The following is a 23,697-nucleotide window of genomic DNA, read 5'->3' as shown; positions in this document are numbered from 1 at the left end:
AGGGGAAGGGATGGGGCGGAGGAGGAGGAGGGTGGAGAGGGAAGGAGGGAGCGCGCGGAGCGCGAGGGAGGAGGGAGCGAGAGAGCAAGCGGCGGAGGGAGGGGAGACCAACTTCTAGTGCTACCATAATTCGCCTAAAGCAGGTGCAGCAACTTTCACCCCGCCTGGCAGCCCGCTGAGAGCTAGAGAAGACCACGTGCACCAAACTTTAGGGGAGGAAAAATGGGAACGTGGGGAGAAGACGTGGGGCGGCAGATCTGAAAAAGATGGTAGGTGGAGGGACCCCAGGGATTCACCCTGGCCTCGGACTCATCCTGTGGCGCGCTTGCAAACCCCGGCCATCCCCTGGAGTCTGGAGGTACGGCCAAGTCCTGCTCCCACACGGTTCACTGGTTCCCGGCGGGCTGCGCTCGGCGCGGGGAGTGGCCGGGGGCCCAGAGACGGAGCCAGCGTCAGGCTCGGGCCCTGCCTGGCCTCCCTCCTGCTCCCCACTGCGTGGGGGCTGAGGGTGGGCTTTCTGAGCCGAGGGTAGGGGGTGGGGAGGCCCTTTCAGGGCTTTGTGAACGGTCACCCCCAGGCGCGCACTGCCTCCCTCTGCGGAAAGGGAATTTCCCGTATAGTGCTCTGCGAACCAGTGAAGAAGGGGCCCAAGGCCAGAGCCATGCGGGCAAAGTGAAGTGCAAAGTTGAGGACAAATTAGATTGTAAACCAAACTCCGCGTCTCTGAACATCGCTTTTGCCCAGGGGGACTGGAGGGGTTGTGGTGGTGGTGGCGATGGTGTGTTTGGCTTGGGAGGGGGAGGTCTGGGTAAGGAAATGCCCACGGCCCAAGGGGCAGGGCTGTGTTGGTAGCAGACGCACCACTCAGAGTCCCATGGAAATCTGAATACCCGTCCCACCTCCCCGCCCCACACACGCCGGCAACATCTCCCATCTGTCTGCGTGTGTTGGGGGTGGGGAGAAGTGAAGGAGGCCTCAGGAGTCCTCATGAAGTACCCCAACCCAGCTCAGTGATACCAGGTCCCCATGACCAAGGGAGGATCCTGCTGTGGGATCAGGGCAGGAAGACAATGGCTCTTGAAGCCTCCCCTGGTCCTAAATCCTCAGGCAGGTGGACAAGGGGCAGGCATAGTATGAGAGCCCCTGTGGAGTGGGAGCTGGAAGCCTGAGGGGTGGGGGCGGAGCTGCAAGGATTGATGCTTAGTTGCCTGGGGGGAGGGGATTTCTTGGCCCTTCCAGTGGGCCTTGAAAGGAAAGGGGATGTCAGAGAGGAGGCACCCTCTTGGGTTGTTTTTCATCACTTCTGTCCCTTTTCTGTAATGTTATTGACACCTGCACGGGTCCACATTTTATGTATTTGCCCTGTTGCGCAAGTGTGACAGGCATACTTAGGTCTTGCTGGAGCATTTTAGATTTCTAGGTGTGAAATTGTGCAGGGAAGACTCTAAGTGCCATTTATGTGGATATCTCGGTGTCATTTCCAGTGTGGCAACTGAGATAACCATAGCCATAAGAATAAAATAAAAGCTAACATCTGAGTCGTACCACTCACCAGCCATTTAATCTTCACAGTAACCCCAGGAGGGAGATATTTCTATTATCTCCATTTTATAGAAGAGGAAACTGAGGCACAAAGAGATCAAGTCACTTGCCTGGGCTTACACAGCTGCTGGTCAGTGATGACCCAGATTCCAACTAGAGCCACTTCAATGAGCACAAGAAAGAAGCTCATGGTGGTCTCTGAAGTGGCACTGCTTGCTTGTGGGTTAGCTGAGGGGAAGGATATTCTGGGAGAAAGAAAGCCCTTGGTAGTACTATCTGATTTACCTTCTGTCGAGGGCCAGCTCTGGTGGAAGTCATGGTGTGTGGACAGCCCCAGGCCAAGCCTGGAGTGGCAGGTCCTTGTGTCAGACCAGCTGGGCCAGTGACTATGTCCTCAGTTCTCCTTCCCATCCTTCTTGCAGCAAAGGCTGAGGGTGGGGTGAGAACTAGGGGCTTTGGAGACAAAAGAGAGAATTTCTGTAGGGGGCCATGGAATAAGGTGACCTCTGAGGGACTTCTCCAGCCCTTTTCTGGCTGGTTCACTGAATGCTTTTCCCGTCCCCTTCCTGCAGCAGCCCTTGTACCTCACACATGGGCTCACTTGCCCAGAGGGATTGCCCTGGGAAATCCTTCACTTTCAGTTCAGTTTACCCCTCATCTCCAGGCCAGTTCAGTTCCCAGCTCCCTGTGAGCTACTGTGGGGGCTCAAGGCATCAAAAGACTCTGTCTTGTGTTTACCTAAAAGGCATTTTAGGGAGGAAGATAAAGGCTCCCCAAAGAAAGATACAGAACAAATGCCCCCAATCAAAGAAGTCAGTCCAAAGCCCTTCTTCCTGGTGCAAGAGCTTCGTTAAGAAGGTTGAAAAGAGTAGCCCTTGGCTCCAAAGTGGGAGAGACTGGGAACAGGCAGGAGGGTCCCCTTTCTGTCCTTGTTCCTTCACAGGACTCAGGGCAGGTGCAGGTGCTTTGGCGGTGGCAGGAACCAAGGCTCATGGCTTGGCCCCTCCATGGGGGCCATAGTTAAGAGCACAGGGGCTAGAGTCAGGCAGCCTTGGGTTGAACTTCAGCCTCTGTCACTTAACCAGTGTGTGACCGAGGCAAGTTACATGATGTTTGAATCTCAGTTTCCTCACTCATCAATTGGGAGGTTAGGAGGCCTCCTTGGGTGGTTGGGAGGGAGGATGGGCAAAACGTCTAGCCTGGTAATGTGTTCCTCACATGCTTTCCATAATTACTTATTTTCCCTTTGATGAGCTCCAGGATGAGGAATGTTGACCTCACAAAGCTGCAAATCATGAGTTGCCACTTATTAAATGCTTGCCAGGCAGTCGAATAACGTGCTGTTCAGCTTATCACCCCAGTAATGGTGACTCTTCTCCAGGTGAAGCTGAGAGAGGTCAAATGACTTGCTCAGGTCACAGAGCTAGGAAGTGGTGTGGCAAGGACTTGCTCCCAGGTCTCCTGCTCTGAAGCAGATGCCATTTCCCAAGGTCAGCTGCCATCCTATTGTGGAGGTGAAGTGGGCTGATAGATGAGCTTGTTCCTAGCAGCAGGCCTGATACTCAGGAGTAGGTTGGGGTGGTAGTGGTGTGTACATCCAGAAACATTTGCTTCATTCCCAGGGTCCCAACAAACCTAAGCCCAGATATTTTATATTTATTTTATTATTATTATTGAGACAGAGTCTCACTCTGTCGCCCAGGCTGGAGTGCAATGGTGTGATCTAAGCTCACTGCAACCTCCGCCTTCCGAGTTGAAGCAATTCTCCTGCCTCAGCCTCCCGAGTAGCTGGGACAACAAGCTCATGCCACCATGCCCTGCTAATTTTTGTATTTTTAGTAGAGATGAGGTTTTGCCATGTTGGCCAGGCTGGTCTCGAACTCCTGACCTCAAGTGATCTGCCTGCCTTGGCCTCCCAAAGTACTGGAATTACAGGTGTGAGCCACTACACCTGGCCAAAAACTATTTTTTAGTTATTGAGAAATAAAACTTCATCAGCATAGGCTAGGAGCGGGGGCTTACGCCTGTAATCCCAGCACTTTGGGAGGCTGAGGCAGGCGGGTGGATCACCTGAGGTTGGGAATTCGAGACTAGCCTGACTAACATGGAGAAACCATCTCTACTAAAAATACAGAATTAGCCGGGCGTGGTGGCACATGCCTCTAATCCCAGCTACTCAGGAGGCTGAGGCAGGAGAATCACTGGAACCTGGGAGGCGGAAGTTGCAGTGAGCTGAGATGGCACCATTGCACTCCAGCTTGGGCAACAAGAGTGAAACTCCATCTCAAAAAAACAAGACAAAACAAAAAACAAAAATAAAACCCATTTTATCAGCATAATGCAGTAACTCCACTCCACTCCGCTCCTAAGTATATGCCAATAAAAATGCATATGTACATATGTTCACCAAAAGACATACACCAGAATGCTATGCCATCTATTCGCATGTGCTCACTATTCACAATAGCCGTCAACAGTGGAATAGGTGACTAAACCATGGTCTTCTCATCCGTGGGCTAGTACTTGGCAACGAGAATGAGCAAACCATTGCCACATACAACAACATGGAGGAATCTCACAAATATAATGTTGAGCATAAAAGCCAGACGCAAAAGAAAACACAGTTTGATTCCATTGATATGAAATTCAAAACCCAATCCAATGAATTTATGGCATTAAAACTCAGGAGCATGGCTATTTTAGGTGGAGGTGTGACGGAGGGGCACAAGGGGATTTCTGGGGGTCTTTTTGAATTTGGGAGTTGATTACATACATGTGTTCACTTTGTAAACATTAATTGAGCTATACATTTTATGCTTAAAAATGAAACATGTAAAAATCATTGCTAATATAGGCCTTTTCCATGACTCTTCTCTTTCCCATTCTCCATCTTTCCCTTGTGGTTTCCTGAAGCTGGCCTTCCCAAGTAAGTTTTCTACTCTTACTGCTTTGGTATTGCTTGGGTATCTCAAAATTTTCTTTTGTTTTAATTATTTATTTTGATTCATTTTTGTGGCATAGTCAAATATCAAGCAATTAAAATTTTAAATGAAAGGTAGCCTGCTCCTTGTTTTTACTTGTGTTTTGCTGAACTTCATGCTGCTGAGATGAATGTCTACATGTTCGTTGCATGTGTTGTGTGTGTCTCTAGGTCACTTACTTAAGAGGCCACTGGAGAGGATTCTACCATATCAGTGTGCCCTGTCTTGTTTTGTTACCCAGTCTCCCACTGATGGGACAGTTCGATTGTAGTGGGTGTTTGGGTATTATGGTCTCATTGCTATGGTAGGCTTCCTTCTGTGACCTCCCTTCCCACTGTGCCTCTCCTTCCCTGCTGTGGTTCCTCTACTCCGGAATCTTTTGCCTTTTCCATCTCTCCACTGTTCGTCCATTCCCTGCTTCCCAATCTTTCTGACTGGGAAAGACCTAGAATCTCTGCTGATTGGAGGTGAGGGAGGAATAGGAGAGGGACAGCCTTTTCCTTTTTCACAAAGGCTCCTCTTCCCCAAGATCAATGATGATTTAAAGAGAGAAATATTTCATTAGGGGTTGACATCTTAATGAACTGTCCCAGGAACCTTCAAGGCACTCTCTAGGCTTCCTCCGTTTTAAGCGGGGCTCCTACCTGTGGGGGAGGCTTATCAGTTTACCATATTGCCCCAAGTAGATGACCATGGTAGTGTGGGTAGCTGTGCCGGGGGCTGTGGAGGAGAGGGCCCCCAGGACTGGGGTGAGGCTGGCTTATCCTTCTAGGTGCCAGGCTGACCAGGCGCCTGGGCCCTTGGAGATGTTTGCAGTTCCTTTTGGGACTTTTAGGGAGTCAGAGACTCAGGCCTTGTCCAAAGGGTGGTGGGCATGGGACTTTGGGCTGATTCGTTGAAAATCAGTCATTAAAGATCAGGAAATAGGCAGGGCGCGGTGGCTCAAGCCTGTAATCCCAGCACTTTGGGAGGCCGAGACAGGCGGATCACGAGGTCAGGAGATCGAGACCATCCTGGCTAACATGGTGAAACCCCGTCTCTACTAAAAATTACAAAAAACTAGCTGGGAGAGGTGGTGGGCACCTGTAGTCCCAGCTACTCGGGAGGCCGAGGCAGGAGAATGGCATAAACCCGGGAGGCGGAGCTTGCAGTGAGCTGAGATCCAGCCACTGCACTCCAGCCTGGGCGACAGCAAGACTCCATCTCAAAAAAAAAAAAAAAAATCAGGAAATAAACGATAACTTGACAAACAGTGAGCGATTTTCCACTAATTGGAACACAGCATCTTTAGGTCAAATGAGATCCCTACATGGAAGGATTTCTGTGCAGGAAGAGAGCAGAACATACTGGGAGGGGCCAAGAGAGCAGACCCAGTGCCTTATCTCTCCCTCATGCACCCCACCCATGGGGGTGGGGATGGGGTGGAGGATGCATGAGGGTAGCAGAAGCCCCAGGAGTGGGCACAGAGGAAAGAATTCCTTTTCCCTTCATTCAGTTCTTCCTCATCTTTTTTTTTTTTTTTTTTTTTTTTGGAGACGGGGCCTCCACTCTGTTGCCCAGGCTGGAGTGCAGTGGTGCAATCACAGCTCACTGTGATCAACCTCCTGGGCTCAAGTGATCCTCCCACCTCAGCCTTCCGATTAACTGTGACCACAGGTGTGAGCTACCACACCCAGGTAGAGAAGGGGTCTCTCTGTTGCGCAGGTTTGTCTCAAACTCCTGGACTCAAATAATTCTCCCGCCTCAGCCTCCCAAAGTGCTGGGATTGCAGGTGCAAGCCACCTCGTCCGGCTCTTCCTTATCTTTTAGGAGCTATCCCACATCTTCCATCCACTTGAAGACTTTTGGATTTAAGTCTCAATTCTGTCACTTTTCTAGCCCAAAATCCTGAAGCAAGGGGCTTGACCTCAGTTTATTCAACGGCAAGATGGGAAGAAAGATGACAGTCTGGCAGAGAGGTGGTGAGGATGCATATGGCTCATGTAGGATTCTTCTCAGTTTAGGTGTTGGATAGACTATAGCTACAGTTACTCTTTCTTGATTACCCCAGCCCACTTCTGCCTCTTTCCAGGTGCTCTTTAGCACTCCTGTGTCATTGATGTTACAATGTGTTGTTAGCTAACTTATTGAATAAGCTCCCAGTAACTTTTAACAAACCCTATTGTTTGTTAACTGTTTAGCCATTTTATGCCTCATTTCTCCAACTAGATAATAAACTCCTTAGTTTAGGGACCTACAGTTTCAGTCATTTGGGGATTTCTCATTGTACCCAGCTTAATTTCTTTTGCAAGGTAGCTGCACAGTACTTGCATATTGATTTGATTATGATTTGATACTTTAGAGCAAAGTTTAAAAAACAAAAATAGCCTAACACTTTAGGGCAAGTTGGTGTCCTGCAGTTATCAGCTGCATGTTGTAGGACATATGTAATAACTGTGTCTTCATTGATTGCAAGGAAAGAGCTGGCTGGGGTCAAGGGGGGAACTTAGGTAGAAAATGGGACAAGGAAGACTCTCACTTCCTCAGAGCCATCCCCTTTTCTCAGAGGGCTGTGCTCCCCATTCTTCTTATCTCTCCTCTGGCTCCCTTTCTGCTTGTTGACTTAGGATGCCTTCAGAACTCTGTTCTTAGCAGAGGATGCATTCCTTCCCCATGGAACCTGGAAGACCTGGGGCTTGGGGTCTCAGCTGCTGGCCCTGGAGGGTGAGGTGGGATATGAAGGAGGAGAGTTAAAGCCCAGGTAGGCTCACATTGAAAATAGCTGCCGTCTGTTGAGCATCAACTGTTCACCAGGCAATTTTAACATGTATCTCTGATTCCCACAACAGTCCTATTTTTTTTTTAAGAGAAAGCAGTGCTCCAAATATCAAAGGCAATGAATGTAGAGTAGAAATAAGGGAAGGTAAGAGAGTCTTTATACATCCCTTATTGTGTGTGGCATCTGGCTGGGTCCATGGAGTGGGGCTCACACACTTCCTGATCCTTGTAATTCTATGCGAGGCCTGGGCCCCAGGCCCTACCTCCTTCCTGGTTCTCCTGTACCCCCTCTGCTTTCTGGTCTTCACCATGTCCCCTAGGGTCTCCTCCAGTACCCTCTCCTCTTAACCCATGGCTCTCCAGCTCCCAGGACCTCTCTCAATGTTGTTAGGCAGCAGGAAGTCCCTGGAGCCAGGCAGCTGAAGGCAAACTGAAGCTGGGTCTTGCTTAAAGAAGAACCACCCATGCATCAGGCACTGTGCTAAGCGCATTCCACACATGACCTCATTTCACCTCCCAACAGTCCTCTAAGATGATGCAACAGATACTTGTTGGTGCCCTGTCTGGTGCACTGTGACTTTTCACCCCTAAGGCTTCCAATCACTAATGCCTGCCTTTCCTAGCCTAAGGGTTTCCTTTGGGCATTAGAGCCCACTTTTCCACTCTGTGGGAGGCCAGAAGTGCCAGGGAACTAGCACTTCCTGGAGGAGCCCTCTACGCATAACTGATGGGAATTGGTATATAAATACCCCGACTCCCTCATTTCACTTGTGGAATAACTCCGAGTCATGTGTGCTATGCATACTTCCAGGGTTTCTTCTGTGGGACCGAGCCCATCCTGTAGCTGGTAACATATACTTTGTTGCCTCCTTTCCTTGTCTTACTTCCCCACTTTTCTACTGGTATTTCCTTCACCTCCTAAATCAACCATTTGCAATGGAATAGTGTCTCAGGGGCTGCTTCTGTGGGAACCCAGCCTAAATCAGGTTGATACTATTATTATCTTCATTCTATAAATGACAAGACTAAAGCTCAGAAAGGTTGAAATTCATACACGGTTCCACAATTATGTAAGTACAGCACCTGCCTTCATACCCTGGCTTGTTACACACCAGAGTGATCACCTCATTGCTCTAGTATATGGCTTCTTGAGGGCCCTTTACCTCTCAAGAAGTCTGGTTCAAGGCAATTCCCCTTGGTCTCCTGCCTTGAGAGGTAGGAGGTGGGGAGCAGGGTGGGTCAGGAGTACACTGGGAGTATTTCCAGCCCACCTAGCCCCCGTCTCCCTGTGGGACACTGGCCAGCAGTCATGGCCAGTCTTTGGATTGCAGGCAGAAAGAAGCAGAGAACACTTACAGGGCTGGAGATATGATGAATAGAAAGAAGTGAAAGCCACCTGGAGTGCTGGAAAAGAAGAGGACTGAATCAGGGGTACAAGGAGAGGGTGGGCTTGGGGCTGAGGAATCTTTCTGAGCATTTGCAGTACACAGCAGCTCCTGCAAAATCTGAAGGAATGAGGTGAGAGATAGGAAAGGATTTATTTTTTCTGTTTTATTTTAGAGTCAGGATCTCACTTTGACACCCAGGCTGGAGTGCAGTGACGTGACCATAGCTCGCTGCAGCCTCGAATTCCTGGGCTCAAGAGATCCTCCTGCCTTAGCCTCTGAGTAACTGGGACTACAAAAGGATTTCTTGATGTTGGAGTTTGCTCAGCCAGGGAATGTGGAAAGTCCCCTGCTGAGAACCTTCGGACCAGACAAGAAATCGGCCTGCCTCTTTTATGAGAGTGGAGGTGGGCCCCTTGGGGCAGGACAGACCTGATCCCTCCAGTGACAAAAGTTACCTGGTGAGAACACCTTCATGTTTTCTATTTGTTTGGTTTTCATGACACCTTTGTCTTAGTTTAGGTTCTCCCTGAAGCAGACTCTGACAGTGATTCAAGCATAAGTGGTTTATTTGGGAGGTGGTCCCAGAAATACCGGTGGGGGAGCAGGGCAGGGAGAATGAGGGAAGGCAGCCAATAAAGGGAGTGTCATCCCACTGTCAGCAAGAGGAGTGCAGTCCCACTGGGGACTTGCGCATGCGTGACGCACACCGCACACAAGCCAACCCACGGGCGCAGGCCCTAGGGTACTCATCCATCAACTTCCCTTCATCATGGGCTGTGGCCTCCTTCTAGGCGCATTCACTCTCCAGCACTTCCGGCCTGCTCTGGGTTGGAGCCAAGGGTGTTTCCACGGCCAGGAAAAAACCCTCAGGCAAAGAGCAGGTGTTGGCAGTAAGCAGGCTTTTACCTTTAGAGGCGAACACTGAGAGAGATGGGCAGGGCGCCAGTGCCTGCCACACTCTGCCCTACTGTTCTCCTGCTTAACTTTTCCTTTTCATGAGTCTCTGTGGGCTCATCTCATCTCCCACTGTCCTGTCTGAAGCACTGGGCGTTGCTCCACTGCTCTCCTCATCATCTGTGCTCTTGGACAAGCCCATCTACTCTCATGGTTTTATCTACCACCCGTGAGATGGTGGCTCCCACCACTATCCCGTGTGGAACCTGGATCCCATGCCCATGTCTGTGGGCCTCCAGGGATGGCACAGTCAACATGTCCCCAGCCCAAGCCATCTTCTGTATCCATAACATGCTCCACCTCTGCATTTTCTCCACATTGGTGGCAGCATAATCTACCCAGTCACTCTAGAAGCTAGAATCATCCCTTGGTTCTCCTTATCCCTTCCTCTTCATATCCAGTCACCAAGTCCTGTGGCTTCCAAGGCATTTCTCAGAGTCATTCCCTCCTCTTTACCTCCACTCCCCCTACTATTGGTCAGGGCAGGACCCTCATCATCTCCTATCTGGAGTATTCCAATAGCTTCCTAGCTGGCCTCCCCACTTCCAGCCTTGTCCTCTTCTGGAGCCTCCCTTCAGTGCATCCTCCACAGTGGTGAAAAAGTTCTATCTAACATGCCAGCCCAGGCTGGTGTGGTAGCTCATGCCTGTAATCTCAGCACATTGGGAGGCTGAGGCAGATGGATTGCTTGAACCCCATCTTTAATAAAAATTAAATAAATAAAATTCCAGCCTGAACTTGTCATGCCCTGCTTAAGACGCATTCAAAATTCATGCACCTTGGCTGGGTGCACAGGGTAGAAGGTATCCTTTCTTGAACCTCTGGTTCTATCCCTGGCCACTCCCAGCTCTGCCACCCGGGACTTGCGGCATGTTCTGTGCTCTTCCATGTAGCTGGGCTTCATCTCAGACTGTGTCCTCTGCTTGGAATATCTTTTCTCCCATATGCTTTCACTGCTAAGACCCAGCTCAGATGGCACCTCTTCTTGGAAGTCTCCCCTGAATGACCCAGGCTAGATTAGACACTCTTCTTTTGTGCTCTTGTATCAGTGCAAACATCAGAAAATCCACTTCAAATGGGCTTAAATAACAATGAAAATTGACTGGCTTTTGCACCGGAAAGTCAAGGGAGCAGGACTCACTGCAGATGATGTGTGATCCAGGGACTTAAAAAGATGCCCTTGGGTTCTCCCATTGCTTCACTCTGCCTTTTTCTGGGTGGGCTTTATTCTTAGAGTCCTTGGAGGGAGTCCCATCATCAGACTCACATCCAGCCCAATTCAGTCCAGTGAATTGTTCAAGCCAACACTTAGCTTATTTGGACTTGACTAAGGATTGACTTGCCCTTCTCCAAACCCATCAAAATGGCCAAGGGCTTACAGTGTTCTACTTCAGGAGTTGACAGATGATGGCCAAATCCTGCTTACCACTTGTTTCTGGAAATAAAGTTGTGTTGGAGCACAGCCACACTCATTTGCTTATGTATCATCTGTGGCTGTTTTTATGTGACAGGGGCGGAGTTGGGCAGTGGAGGCAAAGACCAGCAAACTTTTGCTGTATTTTAAGCTCTGCAGGCTATGAGGCAAAATTGAGAATATTATGCAGGGATTTGCGTAACAAGAGAGAAAACAAATTTCCACAAAATTTTTATTGATGAAATTACAAAGACAATAATAATTGAGTACTTTTTTTTTTTGTAATACAGGTCTAATAAGAAGAAGAATGAAATTTGGGGAAAGGAGATAACATTTTGCTTGGTTGGGGTTCAAAGTTAATGCTCCCTATTATCAAATCGACCACTAATGTTCATCTGTGAAAACCACTTAGCTAACAGACCATACAAAACCAGGCAGAATTTGGTCTGTGAGCCACAGTTTGCAGACTCCTGAATTAAATCAAAGCATTACAGAGCTAAGGGAAGAGACAGTGGGAAGCTGATACTGGAGATGATACTGACCCTATAGGTCTGTGGGAGGCATCTTATAAGGCAAGTTCACGTCCATTGAGCCCCTTAATCCTGACAAGAATTCTATGAGGGTAGGCAGGGCAAGGGTGGTTGTACACTCTTCAGAGAGGAAACTGAGGCTTGGAGAGAAGTGGCTTGTCTGAAGTTTCATTGCAAAGCCTCTCTGGGACACCTTTGAGTATGCTAAGACGTGGGCCTTGGAACATGTGCTTTGTTGAGTAATTGAACAATTATGGTGTCTCCTGGTTGGAAGACAGTGGCTAAGCCAGCAGAGGGACAGGCTGGTCTGAACATGGCCTGGGAGGCTAAGTTTCCAGCTGGTTCTGTGACATCCAGTGGTCTCCAGGAATGGGGCTGATCAGCATGGTGTCTAGGAACCCAGTGTAGCTTCAAGACTCTCTGAGCATAGGCCTGTCTCCCTATGCAGGACTGGGGATACCAGCATAGCAGCTAGAAAGAAATCAGGGCTGGGCGTGGTGGCTCATATCTGTAATCCCAGCACTTTGGGAGGCCAAGGCAGGAGGGTTGAGACCAGCCTGGGCAACATAACGAGACCCCTTCTCTCTCTCTTTTTTTTTTAGATGGAGTGTCACTCTGTCGCGCAGGCTGGAGTGCAATGGCGTGATGATGGCTCACTGCAACCTCCGCCTCCCAGGCTCAAGCGATTCTCCTGTCTCAGCCTTCCAACTAGCTGGGATTACAGGCACCCACCATCATGCCTGGCTAATTTTCGTATTTTTGTAGAGACAGGTGTTTTGTAGAGATAGGTGTTTCATGTTGGTCAGGCTGGTCTTGAACTTCTGACCTCAGGTGATCCTCCTGCTTCAGCTTCCCAAAGTGCTGGGATTACAGGTATGAGCCACCGTGCCTGGCCATGAGACCCCTTCTCTACAAAAAATACAAAAATTAGTCAGGCGTGATGGCATGTGCTTGTAGTCCCTCAGGAGGCTGAGGGAGGAAAATCGCTTGAGCTCAGGAGGGGAAGGTTGTCGTGAACCAAGATCTCACCATATCATTTCAGCCTGGGCAACAGAGCAAGACTCTGTCTCAAAAAACAAACAAACAGAAAATAGAAATCAGACTTCAGGCAATAATGCCCAGCTCCACAAACAAAGATTTTGACCCTGTACCTCACTGGCTGCAGCCTTCAATGCCTGGCCTCCTCTGGGTCCCTGAGGAGCAAGCCTGCATCCTGTGTTCTGTGGGCAGGCTGTGGGTAGCCCTCCTCCAGGCTTACCTGGCCTCAGGTAGGGCTGCCCAAGGTCAGGGAGGGTGGGTAGAGGCAATCAGATGTGAAGGACAGATGCTGAGTTCCTTTCCAGGATGATGATTTGTAGGTACTGAGCATGTGTGTTCTGGCACATACAAATACACACACAGACACTTCACACATTCCCTGTCTCACACATTTTCACACTCCCATAGTCACCTCCATCTTCACTACCACCATCTCATACTCACATAAATGCACACTCTCATGGTTTCTCACCTTTTTTTTTTTTGAGATGGAGTCTGGCTCTGTCACCCAGGCTGGAGTACAGTGGCATGATCTCAGCTCACTGCAACCTCTGCCTCCCTGCTTCTGGCGATTCTCCTGCCTCAGCCTCCCAAGTAGCTGGGATTAAAACCATGCACCACCATACCCAGCTAATTTTTGTATTTTTAGTAGAGACGGGGTTTCACTATGTTGGCCAGGCTGGTCTAGAACTCCTGACCTCAGGTGATCCGCCCACCTTGGCCTCCCAAAGTGCTAGGATTACAGGTGTGAGCCACCGTGCCCAGCTGGTTTCTCACATTTTTTCATGCACTCTCAAGCTCGCACAACATATTCATATGCACAACATGTTCATACATACCTCTATTAGTTTCCTGGGACTGCCACAACAAAGTATCACACACTGGGTAGCTTAAAACAACGGGAATTTATTGTATCACAGTTTTGGAGACTAGAAGTCCAAAGGCAAGGTTCTTTCTGAGACTTGTGGGGAACGGCCTTTCCTTGCTTTTGCTGGCTTCTGGTAGCCCCAGGTATTCTTTGGTTTGGAGGTGCATCACTTCAGCCTCTGCCTCCATGTTTCTGTGTCTTCACATGGACATCTTATATGGACACTAGTCATATTGCATGAGGGCCACTCTATTCCAGTAGGGACTCATCCTAACTGATTACATCTGCAGTTATACTGGTTCCAAATAAAATCATGTTCAGAGGTGCTGGGGTTAGGACTTCAATATATCTTTTTTGAGGAGAAGCACAATTCAACCCAAAACACCACCTACAGCCATAAAATCTCACATGCACAGGCCATACTGCCATAGTGACACAGATATAAACACACATTCCCGTAGTCACACAAATCACACACTCCCATATACACTTTCAGGATCAGACACTCCCATGGTCCCCCCGCACGCACACATACACATGCATACACACGCATGGCGAGGTCATCACACACCCACTCCTTTAGGTTCCCAGTCTTACAGCCCTACACACCCCCTACAGTCACACCCCTTCACACGCCCTCCTGCCCCTGCCTCACTCCCAGAGGCCACCCTGCGGAGGTCACGCTCAGAGACCCGGCACATTTGCAGTCTCGCACTTGGCTCATACATCTCACATCCTCTCCCACCCACACAGTCTCTCCCCTCTGACTCCTCCGCCCAGCTCACCAGTTCCCCCACCAACCCTCATGGTGAGGAGGCAGCAGACTGGCTCTGTCCCACCCCAGGGGGGCACCAGGTGGCTCCCCCCTTGTCCTCTGGAATCTGGTGTCCCACAAGCCTTCTGCCTTTTCAGGCTCCCACGCTTCCCTCTCAGGGGCAGACAGACAGACACATCCACACACTCTCACGCTCACACACACACACACACGCGCCCCTCCGGCAGCCCCACGGCAGCAGTCTGTTCCTCATTATGGGCCAATGCGCCTGTTTACTCACCCAGCTGGAGATGGTTAGAGAGTGATAAATAATGAAAGAGAAAACAGGCTTTTCCCCTCTGTGGCTTCTATTTATGTAACATGTGTCACTGTGCATTCACAGACTTTGTTTCGGAGCTGGTTGCAGGAAATAGTTTATTTTTTCCGGACGGTGGCTTAAGGGGTGGGGAGGTGGGGGCAGGGTTTGGGTTTCTGGTCTCACGCCCATAGGAGTTTCGGGATCTGGCTCCCACAGTCCTCTTCCCCTGGTGCCTCCTCTCCTCACCTCCCCTGACGCCCCCGGGGTGGACATCATGGCTAGAGGCTGCCTCAGAACGGGGTTCTCCCACTCTACCTATTTGGAATGGGCTGGGGTGGTTGGGGGACCCTCCCAGCTGCCTCTGAAACCTCCCAAACAGATGGGCTTGTTGTAAGAGCCAGAGAGCTTGAGGCTGGGACTCCCAGAGAGGAGGCAGTTGGACAGGGGCTTCCTAGGTAGCCTGCACCTGTTGTTGGGGGAGGATGCAAAATGATTAATTCTATAAAAGAAGAAAAAAAAGATCCGTACCTCGTGTTCACTTAGCACTTTCATCCCCGTGGTCTCTCTCAGGCCTCACAACTTTTAATGGCCGCTTCCCAGATGAGAGAACTGGAGGAGGGCTTGCCATGGTCTGTGCAACTGGCTGATGAGGAGCCAGAACTTCACACTCAGGCCTCTGAGTCCAGAAGAGCCTCACACACCCCGCTGCCTCCTCCTCCCAAGGGTGCCTCCCTTGGTAAAGTTCTGGTCACCCTCACTCATTCTAAGGTGGATGGGAGTAGTTATAAGGGTGTGGGGGTTGGAATTTGGGGAAAGGTGAGTCATCAGGGGTCTGAGAAGTGTCCCCTTCCCCACCCTTTCCTAAACACTAAGGTGAGCCTTTGTGTGACACCTTTGGGTGACAAACCAGGGAAGGAAGAAGCAGCAGAAGGCTGCCCTGCTCCCCAACCGCCAGTGCAGGGAGGCTCTTGGGAAATGGGAAGGACACCTGCCCCGACCTGAGCCTGTCTGTTTGAATGCCAGGGCAGGGAGACAATGTCTTTGTTTGACATGGAGTCCTGGTTGTACCCCAGGTCACCTGCTGGGGGGACCCAAAGGTTCCGACCTTTGAGGAATATAGCATCCACTATGGCAAATGGGCCTGGAAGCCCCCAACTCCTGCAGACTGTAGGGGATGAATATATATAGGTGCTGTGGGACTAAGGTGCAGGGCAGAATCCTGCCCAGTGACCTCAGGGTTCTTGCAGGGAGCGTCCCACAGGAATCTCCTGGCTGGGGGGTGAAGCAGCCACCTTCCCAAGACGAGGACTTTAAACATGGTCTGACAACAAGAGCACATATGGGCATATGGGCCAAGGGCAAAAGAGAAAAAGTGCTAAGGAGGCGGTTTTCAAATTTAGCGGGTGACAGATTCACAAGGGAGCTTATTAAATGCAGATGCCCAGGCTCCTTTCCCGGCGTTGATTCAGCAGGTCAGGGGGGCCAGGAATCAGCATGGTTAGCAAGTTCCTGAGAGTTCTCAGACTGGTGGTTTCGCGAAGACTGGGAGACAACAGTGTCCTATGTGGGCCCTGGAGGCAACCCCCCTGCCCCAACACACAAAGATGAGATGCAAGCATCATGGTTAGGTCAGGAGGGAATTTGACTTCCCCCAAAGAGTGAGAATGATTTGGTTAGAGAATGATAAAATTCATTTGGTCCGAAGGAAGGGAGGGAGAAAGAGAAGAAGGAAAATATAATTTACCAATACCTATATGTGCCAAGCTGTTACATGACACTTTTCGTTTTGCTTTGTGTTTTTGTTTTTTAGAGACAGGGTCTTGCTATGTGGCCCAGGCTGGAGTGTAGTGGCACAATCAATTCATAGCACACTGCAGCCTCGAATTCCTGGGCTCAAGTGATTCTCCTGCCTCAGCCTTCCGAGTAGCTGGGACTACAGGTGCATGCCACCATGCCTGGCTGTTACATGACATTTTTACCTGGCTGCTTTGACTTTTTGACATTCATATCCATTTTTGGAACCTAAAACGCTGTCAACATTCTATTTCTTATTACCAAGTAATGCTCGTACAGACATACCCGCCACAGCCCGAGTCAAAACTTTGTGTCAGCTGGGATGTTGTGCACACCTTGGAGCATTTACCACATGCCAGGCATTGTTTTCAGTGCTTTGCACATACTGCTTTGTTTTTTACTGCACCGCAACACCGACAGGCAATACTATTCCCATTTTACTGATGGGGAGAGCAAGGGTCAGAGAGGTTTAGTGACTTGCCTAAGGCCACCCAGCTACCTCAACTCTGGCAACAGGAAGAGCTGGTGCTTCTGTTTTTTTTTACTGATCCAGGGAGAGGCCTGATTGGGGAGGTAGAGGGACTGAATCCAGATCCTGCTTTATAGCCCCCTCTCCAGGACTCCCTCCCTCCCACTCTGGAATGGAGAGGTGGATGGAGAGGCACCCTCTCTGCCACTCACTCAACCCCTCTGCCTTTGGGACCCTACCAACTCTCACAAAGCCCACCCAGCTTGCACCCGGAGCTCCCTCCCAAGAAGCTGAGCCCCCGAGGTCTCAGGCACTCCCTTCCAATTCAGTCCCTGGAGCACTTATGACTCTGAAGGAGTCCCCAGAGAGGGGGCTGAAAGAGGTAGGGGAGCTTAAGGAGCACCTTTCCTGGGCTTCCAGGAGCCTCTTATATCCCTATCCCCTTGGCAGAATGGGTGTGTCACAACTGGAGGGTGGGGGTGTATCAGGACGGCAGAACTGGCCAGACCTACGTCCCAGATGTTTGTTCAGGCTACGGGCTGAGCCTGATTTCAGATGTAGGGACTCACGGCAGCTTCATGGGGGTCCTGCCCAGACCCCCACATGGACATTCACTTGCTCACTCGCACACACCCGTGCCCTCCTGCGACTCCCCTTCACACAAAGTTCCGCTTATGAAAACCCAGACAAAGCTCCAGACTCTAATGTCCCTGCGGACAGTGACATGAATGGTAAAAATCATCCTCAACCCCAGGTGCTCTGCACACGCTGACTCTAAACTTCACATTGATCCTGCAAGCATGCTTTTCCTGATTACCTCCCCCTTCCCACCACACATCTTATAGATGAGAAAAATGGGCTTCAGAAAAGCCAAGTGACCCGTCTGAGGCCACACAGCGACCCCACAGCAGATCGGGGACGGGGGTCCGTCTGTTGCGGAGCTTACCCGCATCCCTCTCACCAGGCTGCTCTTCCCGTCTGGCTCCCAGGACCCAGCAGGTGTTCAGCACGTCCACTGATGAATGTGTATGTCTGTGTTTTCTTTCACACACACTCAGTGCAGGCTCCAGCTGCCCCTCTCTCCAAACCCACTCTGAGCTGTGATCTCCCTGCAGGCTCAGAAACTTGCAAACCCTTCAGCTTCCTCCACAGCCAGAACTATCACCAGCCTGAATTCCCTGGGCTCCAGTCTCAGTTTCCCCTAAGTTTCTCAGGCCTGCACACCTAAGCAAGTCCTTCCCTGCTTTGAGCAGACCCACAGCAATGGCTGGGCTCCTGCTCCAGGCCTGACCCCCACTGTGGAAGCCTCTGGGGTCCAGCCACCTCCATTCTCCTCTCTTCCTCTGAAACATCAGGACTGGCACTGCCCCCACTCAGCCCCCTCTCCCTGCAGCCCCCTGGGAGCCCAGGCTTTGCTTGAGGGCAGTGAGTGAAGCCGGCTGTAACAGAGAAACCTCAGGCTTCTCTTTAGAAGTCCCCGGAGGAGGCAGATCTGAGGAAAGGCTGCCGAGAAGGCGCCTGCAGCAATGTCAGCTTGAGAACAACCCGGCTGACAGGATGCTGAGCGGGGATTAAGGTCGGGATCAGGGAAGCCGGGGAAATGAAGGCAAGTTCCCTGCTCCCCTCGCTGCCACCGCTGCTGCCTCGGCTGGGTTTGTCTTCTTGTTTGTTCTGGCTCTGGGAAAGTGGGCGGGGAGGGAAGTGGGCAGGGGTGAGGTGGGGAGGTGGAGGGAAGGACAGGGGAGAGGTGGAGAAGGGCAGGTAGGGGGGTGGAGGGAGGTGGAGGGAAGGACAGGGGAGAGGTGGAGAAGGGCGGGTAGAGGGGTGGAGGGAGGTGGAGGGAAGAGAAAGTCAGGCCTCCTCTGGGTCTTGGGCTCAGCCAGGGACAGGGTAGAGGCGCAGATGGCCCTTACGTGGGACCCTTCCCCTACACCTGTCCCTATAGCCGGTCTACCAGCCAGTGGAGCAGCCAGTCGCCCCCGACCCCCCACCCCGGAACCCTCCCTCATGTCCTGAATGTGGATGGCAGGACCAGTGAGAACAGAATTGACCTTACCCTGAGAGGCTCCCAGGTCAATGAAGCAGATGCAGTCTACCTCCAGAGAGGAGGTGAGCCTGTTTCCGCCTGTCTACACATGCAAGATCCTCTGTTCTGGGGAAAGACCATTGCCGCAACCTGCCTCATCATTGACACGTCACAAGAGTCTAGCCAAATGAGCTACTGATTTCCAGGTCATCCAGTGCACCACAGTTCCAGTGAAACCTCAAATCCTTGCATTGCCATTGGTGTGGTAGTGAAGAACGTGGCTTCTGGTTTCAGACGGCACGGGGTCACCTTTTGGCTCTGCCACTGATTTGCTGTGTCACATTGGGCAAGCTGGCTAACTTCCTATGCCTCAGTGGGATAAAACCATAGCACCTCCTTATAAACTTGTCAGGAAGATAGAGGGAGTGGACACGTGCGAAGTGCTTGGCTTAGGGCCTGCCATGGAGGACAGAGGACATATGCCATAGGGTAGCTTTATTTGTTATTGGGGCAGAGTACAGGAATAAGTGTGGCAATTTGAAGTGACTTGCCTGAAAGCTTCCTGGGGTAACGGGTGTGGAAATCTGATTTTGGAGGCTGAGACTGGGCAGGGGTAGAGAAGTGAATTGGGGGTATGGAACAGAGCTCCCGTTTGCCAGGTGAGTGAGTTAAGGATGTGTCTGGTGAGAGGCAGAGAGGATGCATTTGTTACGAGACCCCCTTCCCCCTCCCAGCCAGGCTTTCTCCAAAGTTCCTGCTTTAACTAGGGGTAACTCTTCCAGCCCTGCCACGGGCAGGCCAGGGGTGCCAAGACCATGAAAAGATGCAGATTTTCATGGTGACCTTCCCAGAATGGGGTTTATTCCAGAAACCCTAGCCATTCAGGGCGACTCCACTTGTACCTGGGGTTTCTGGACCTGGCAAGGGAAGAAACAGGCACAGAGAGTACAAACCTGGAGGCAGATGGTCCCTGGGGTTGGGTTCCAGCTCTGCAACTGATCATCTATGGGCCTTGGAGCCAGTCAGTTAGCCTCTCTGGACCTTAGCTGCCAGGTCTGTGAAATGAGATAGTAATATGTACCTTAAGAGTTGTAATGATGAGTAGTTACTCCATAAATATCCACTGTTGATATTCAACTTAGCAAAGAGCTGCTGAGGTCCAGCCAGCAACCGGGGCCCTAATGAATGAGAGACCCTTTCCTAGCCCTCGAGTAGCTGGTGGCCTGCATGTGAGTCCAAATATGATGCTGAAGGCAGTGGTGCTACCTTAAAGGTCCACCTGGGAAACAAAGAGAAGGAGATCCTGGCATCCATGTCCCAGGCTGCAGGGCCTGCTCCCCTGGCCCACCCTGCAGCCCTGCTTGGGTGTCCTCAGCCTATCACCCTATCTCTGGACACCATGGCCAGCAGGCTGGGGATGGGGAGAGTGTTGCGGGGGGAGGGGAATGAGAGCCTAGGACAGGGTTCTGGGGTTCTGGTAATTGGGGAAAAGCTCTGCTGGGTCTGATTTCTAGGGGAAAGCCTTGGGCAAGGGGGCCCAGTCCCTGCAGAAGTGTGTGAGGAGCACCTTATTGGGGATTTTATCTCTAGGGGCCTAGTTCTGGAATTCTAAAGACACCTTTTCTTTTCTTTTTGTTCTGTTAATCAAAGTTATGTATATTTATTGTTTAAAAAAATGGAAAATACAGGCCGGCATGGTGGCTCATGCCTGTAATCCCGGCACTTTGGGAGGCTGAGGCGGGTGGATCATGAGGTCAGGAGTTCAAAACTAGCCTGGCAAGATAGTGAAACCCCGTCTCTGCTAAAGCTACAAAAATTAGCCAGGCGCGGTGGCAGATGCCTGTAATCCCAGCTACTCGGGAGGCTGAGCAGGAGAATTGCTGGAACCTGGGCGGCAGAGAGGTTGCAGTGAGCTGAGATCCAGCCACTGCACTCCAGCCTGGGTGACAGAGTGAGACTCCACCTCAAAAAAAAAAAAAAAAAAAAAAGGAAAATGCAGAAAAGCATAAAAAAGGAAATAAAGATCAGCCATAATCTTCCCACCCAGAGATAACCATGGTACGACTTTAGTGTATCTCCTAGTTTTTTTTAAGCTGACTCGTATACACACATTTACACATACTCACATGGACACACACATTCACGCACATATTCACAAATATACACTCACATGCAGTCACACATTTACATACACATATATGTAACTTTATTACATGTTTAACGTACACGTCTTTAAAAGTTTAGAAACAAGATTGTGGAATCATAAAATACATCACCATTTTGTCAACTAATTTTTTTGTTAAATAAAATATTGAGAACTTTTTCCCCCAGGTTATTACATATTCTTCTCCAACATAATTTAAAATGACTGTATAGTGCTCTTTGGGCATAAGGCATATCATTTTATTAGTCATCAGCTATTGGTCATCCATCCATTTCTAGATTTTTGCTATTGTAAATAACACTGAGATGAACATCCTTGCAGAGAAATCTTTGAGGGGGTCGCTAACTTTCCAATTGTCTGTTCATGTCTGTCTACTCCCAGGTTCGATTTTGAGCCTTTCTAGGCAGGATCTATGTCTGATTTGTCTTTGTGACCCCAAAGTCTAGCTTGGCTGCTGGTTCACTGAAGGCATCCAATAATGGTTGAATTGAGTTGCTTTTCTAGAGCATGTGCTCTGGGCTGAGGAATTGGGAAGGTGGGCTGGTGAGGAAAGAGCCCACCTTCCCTGCTAGAACACTCAGGGGTCCCCAGTGCCTCTATGCTGGGCCTGCTAACTTCTCCTAGGAAAACACCTTCCCAAGCAGAGCCACTGGCCATCCCAGAGGCTCACTGAATGGCCCTCCTGTATCTCTTATCTTCCCAGGCAAACTGAACCTTGCCCGGACCCTCCCCCTTCATACTCCCCCCATCTCTGACTCTTTTGAGTTCTTTTGTTGTGTCTTCAAGCTGAAGGCCTAGCAGACAGAGGCCTCTCACCTGCTCATGTCTGCCAGAGCAATGTTGCGGCAGCTCCCAGCTCCCCATGCAGTGGCCCCGTCCCTGGCCCCCACTTCTGACAGCACAGCCCACTTGGCTCCTGAGAAGTGCCCACGTGGCACACCTCACCCCTGCCCCTGCTCTGCCTGCCACCTCTCATGGCACCAAAGGAGCCTTTGTCTCTCCTCATGGGGACTCTCAGCAGATGCTGACATTCTGACTGAAACAGATTTGTACAATCATGGAATCTGAAGTGGAGACCCAGGTCCCAGTGTTTCAGTGGGTCTTTAAAAAAGAGAGAAAGAGAGAGAGATGGAGAGAGAGAGAGAGAGAGAGAGAGAGAGAGAAAGTGAGCAAGAGCACGAGAGGTAAGAGGCAAAAGCTGAGAGGTAAAACTTACAAACTTAATTTCCCCTCACCAGCATCCACACTCCCAACCTCCTGGAATTTCCTCTCTTCTTTTTGATTTTTAATCTCTTCTTTTCCTCTCTTTTCCCTCCCTCTGCCCCTTTCACTCCTTTCCTTCTCTTCTTTCTCTGTCTCTCTCTCAGCTCTGACACGAACATCACCCCCCCACCCTCCTGTCCTCCTCTCCCCTTCTTTTTTAAGTTTTTTTTTTTTTTTCTTTTAACTTTCAAGGTCATTCCGGACTCCTGACGCCGCCAGTCCCGCGGTGAGACGTGAGCACCATTGGCGTCCGTGGCCTCTGTTTCCGTGGCAACCCAGTAACCATTAATTTTCAATTAAAGGAGACAAAAAGCTCGATGACAGCTCCAGGTCTGCTGAAGATGTCAAGAATCTGTATTAATATACAGCAAGAGAGCATAATTGTGTGTCCATCTTCCAGAGCAGCGAAAAATGGAGGGATAATTACCAGCTCGAAAGCCACTCTGTAATTTAGTTCTTACTGTCACCACAGCCCTACACATTAGCATAAATTAAAAGCAGAGTTTATTGTTATCAAAGTGCATTGATATCGCCAGACCTGCTTTCTTCCTTTTAACTGTTTGTTGTGGGTGAGTGACTCCCCAACTCTTGCCAGGGTCTCCCCGGAGTGGGAAGAGTGGAAGTGTGGCTGCTAGACCTGAAGGGTCTAGCTGCCAGCCTCCCTCAGGGCAGGTGGGGACAAGGGTCAGGGTGTTGCCCCTCTGATAGGGCCTGGGGATGATTCGGGGGATGGAGGGGGCTTGGATATTTATTCACCTTTCACATGTAAGTGCTTTGTTTTACCTATGAGCACTCCAGCCCTTGCAGAGGGGGCTGCTGCCCCATCGCGGGTCCCCCTTTAGTGCCTAGTACAGTGCAGGGCAGGTGATGAGTGCTCTAAGGCAACCTGTTAAACAAAGGAATGAGTGCATGTGTAGGGGTATCCCCCATGGGGTGAATGTCAGTGGCGAGACCTTGCATTCCCTGTTCAGGGTGTGGCTAGCTCAGGTGAAGATGTTCCTGTCTGTGGCCCAGTTCCTGCTTGGCCACCCAGGACCCCAGCTCCTCAGAGGGGTCCCTCTGGACCCCACACCCCTAATCTTGCCGCTTGGCCTCCCACCTCCATGGCCTGGGTCCTGCCGCGGCCACCGCCTTCATACTCACCTCTGAGTGGTTGGAGCACCTCGAAGTGTCTCGCTGCCAGAGTGCCAGTGACAGCCACAGAAATCATGAATTTCCGTGAATGGGGGATGCGGAGTTTTCTTGTATTCTATCCAGAGAGAGCTGTCCTTCAGAGGGGAATTTAGTGTAATTACCCTTAAGGGAGCGATCCTTACACAGTCAGTCACAACACTGACCTCCTGGCTGAGATTTGACAGCAAAATTGCAGGCTGTGTACTCAACAGAAGGGGCATCCTCCTTTTTTGGGGGTTGAGGGGGGGAGGCGGGAAGGAAGG

General features: G+C 50.5%; 1 long non-coding RNA gene across 2 annotated transcripts in view; it reads left to right on the top strand.

The window, feature by feature from the left end:
* LOC105544284 overlaps window positions 1-22,784 on the top strand; it is a 23,977-nt gene extending 1,193 nt beyond the window's left edge. The window contains exons 1-2 of one of the 2 annotated variants that reach the window (XR_001006742.1): window positions 115-269; window positions 22,454-22,784. This is a non-coding gene — a long non-coding RNA (uncharacterized LOC105544284). Of the gene's footprint in view, window positions 1-114; window positions 270-22,453 lie in introns of those variants that run through there. The other variant, XR_001006743.1, reaches the window with a different exon arrangement.
* Window positions 22,785-23,697: the final 913 nt, after the last annotated feature.

Source organism: Mandrillus leucophaeus, unplaced genomic scaffold (assembly GCF_000951045.1).
Source record: "Mandrillus leucophaeus isolate KB7577 unplaced genomic scaffold, Mleu.le_1.0 Scaffold3, whole genome shotgun sequence".
NCBI classification, from domain to species: domain Eukaryota; kingdom Metazoa; phylum Chordata; class Mammalia; order Primates; family Cercopithecidae; genus Mandrillus; species Mandrillus leucophaeus.
This window is presented reverse-complemented; position numbering and strand designations above follow the sequence as displayed.